Source organism: Barbatula barbatula (assembly GCF_947034865.1).
Source record: "Barbatula barbatula genome assembly, chromosome: 10".
Taxonomy (NCBI): domain Eukaryota; kingdom Metazoa; phylum Chordata; class Actinopteri; order Cypriniformes; family Nemacheilidae; genus Barbatula; species Barbatula barbatula.
In genome coordinates this window covers 16330523-16333288 of record NC_136773.1, presented here as the reverse complement: position 1 = coordinate 16333288, position 2766 = coordinate 16330523, and positions in this window count along the sequence as shown.

Here is a 2766-nt window from a genome sequence, read left to right as displayed (position 1 = left end):
TAATTTTTTACATGGCTGTGTGTTTAATAGTGAAATGTTTGATTTGAATGTTATTTGTACACTTCTCTACAATAGCTTGCGCAGTTAGCCTTTATGGCCGTATCAAAAACTGCAAGTTATACATCAAATTTTGTTACATTTCTAGTCCTAGTATGAGCAGTAATAGTAGAAAATAAATTGATGCTGTACAATAATGCTGTCAACAACGTTTGCGGCATAATTTGATGTATATCTGAAACTAATTTGCAGCGCTGTTTTTTTATGTGAAAAACTGTGCTTTGTGGTTTGATAGCAGGTGCGATTGTGAGAATATGTTCGTCCTTTCACTTGAAGATAATAGTCGTGTTTACATTATGCAATCTTCCCTCTATCTGTGTATGGGCCTCTACAGACACAAACTTAGTTTACTGTGTTTTTGTTGTTGCCCACCAACAATTTAGGAGGAAGTTGTGTGTGTTCCTCACATCTATGCACATTTTTAAATGACTGGCCTTCGCAGAAGTCCCCTGCCTCTCTGCAGCAAACCTCTCTTATACTCCAAATGGAGATGGGTGTGCTGTGCTCCAGTGTTTGCCTGCATCTGTGCTGTGTGAACATCAGGCTCTGCAGGTGGGAATTTGAATAGGACCGGTATTATTCCCTCACTTAATCAATGTTCTCAATTCTGTGTGGTTTCCTGACCGCGGGTCTTGCACCATTGCACCAAGCTGTTTTTCTAGAAACAAAAAAATAGATGCACCAGCACATGAGTGCATATACATAGCAACAGTCACATCACCGTGTAGATATTACTATATGGATTAAACAATTATTATGTAAAATGTAATGTAAATGTAAACAATTATATACAGATATTTCATTGGTACAGACCTTTTCAGTACATAAAGTTTATGTACTGTTATGCACAATGTAAAGCATCTTGCCTTTCACTTTCTTAGAGTGGAGGTAGACACAAATATTGTGAGATAATACAGATCTGCTCTTCTTTATTCATGTTCCCTTCCTTTCCACTCAAAGTCAATGATAAGTGTGTGACACAGTGTCGAGAGAAGCCTGTCGTCCTCATCTTTATTCAAATGCACCTGTCCTCCCCTGATTTTACCTTCTCTCTTGGGTCTGAGGACCACTGTTATATCCCTAAATAATGTCCTCATCCCTCTCCCCCCCCCCCTTCATCTTGCATTACACTTATACATGTTGATGGCACGACTGTGATTTTCCTTCCACTCTCTTTTCTGCAACTGTCTCCTTGCCATTATCATTAACTTTGACTTCTACTTCAAAGACCTTTTCGGTTTGTTCTTGCATTTTACCATCTTTCCTTTTTTGTCAATGATTGGATCTGTTTCTTGAATGGTTTCGGTGCGATATATCAAAAATTTGGTTAGAGGTGTTATTATTTAGACATGCGGCACTTCATCTGAGGAATGCAGTTGTTTTCAACAGGGGGGATAGGGGGCCTCAGTTGACTTCAAAGGAGGCATAAAGATGACTAATATTTTAAAATAAAAAAACAAGATATATCTTACTATTTGGCCTTTTTTAATTAACAAACATTGTTTAGAAATGTTGAGTCTTTGTCGAATACAATGAAGGTCCTTGGAGTCAAAAATGATGAGAACCCCTGGAATATATACTGTCATTGAATGCAAAAAGCAAAATAAATACTGCTGTCAGAACCCACTCATCCAAACCTGTGAAAGAGATGTACGTTTGGCAGTGCGCGATTTAAAAAGATCTTTATAGAGCGACAGGCCTTGGTTGTCCGCTCAGAATTCCTGTAGTATATATAGCGCAAACTTCACCTCCAGGCATGTGTATCTGTCTGTCACCAAGTGCGTTACTTCAAACAGGGGCAGAAACATTAAAAATAGATGGTGCTGTTGAGAGGACAATTATAAACAATCACTTTGATGAAAACCTAAAATAACAGATGGCTAAAATGTTCTAGATGCCTCTTACCTCCAGGTCGCCATATTTAAGAGACACTTTAGAACTCTGGGCATTTACAACCCCCTGTGTAAGCTGCTTTAAAATGCCTTCCTTATTTGCACTGGAAAGCTCGCTGCATATGGCTTACAAGGTTGGCAGGACATGCTGCTGATGTGTTAAAACACAATTTTATGGCAAATTTAAAATAGCCCTTGTGTGATTCTTTTTAAGGCACCGTTTATGGCTTTAGTCAATTCGAGCAAATTCAGATCTTTAATGGCAGAGTAGTTTAGCCAGGCCTTCTATCCTAATTTGATCCCACTCAGCACCGCGCTGATGTTGGCAGATGAAGGGAAAGAGTGCCATGGCACCAATTTAACACGCATCTGAAGATAAGAAAAAGACCTTTGACTTTCCTTACGCAGCTGCCCCTGTATAATTAATAGCCGTACACAGTTCTCATGCCAGAGCTGACTGCAGGAGCATTGGGAATGATGCCGCTTGTAAACTAACTGTTCCGGTCGTCACACATTTCACATGCCAAATACTGCACTGTTCCTCTTTTAGATACGAATCTGAGGTAGTGAGAAATGCCATTGTTTTTGTTGTTAAATTGCAATTCATCACTACACAATCAATGAATGGTCTGTTTGTGAAGGCATATGCTATATCTTCAATTAGAATTCACCCCTATAACAACATCCCGCGTCGGATTTAAAAGGCCAAATATTTTAGCTTCAGCATCTTTTGGTAGAAACACCATTAATAATGCAGAAGTCGATTGATACAGTGTTTGCAACCAGTGTAAGCACTTTCATCATGTTAATGGGGAAC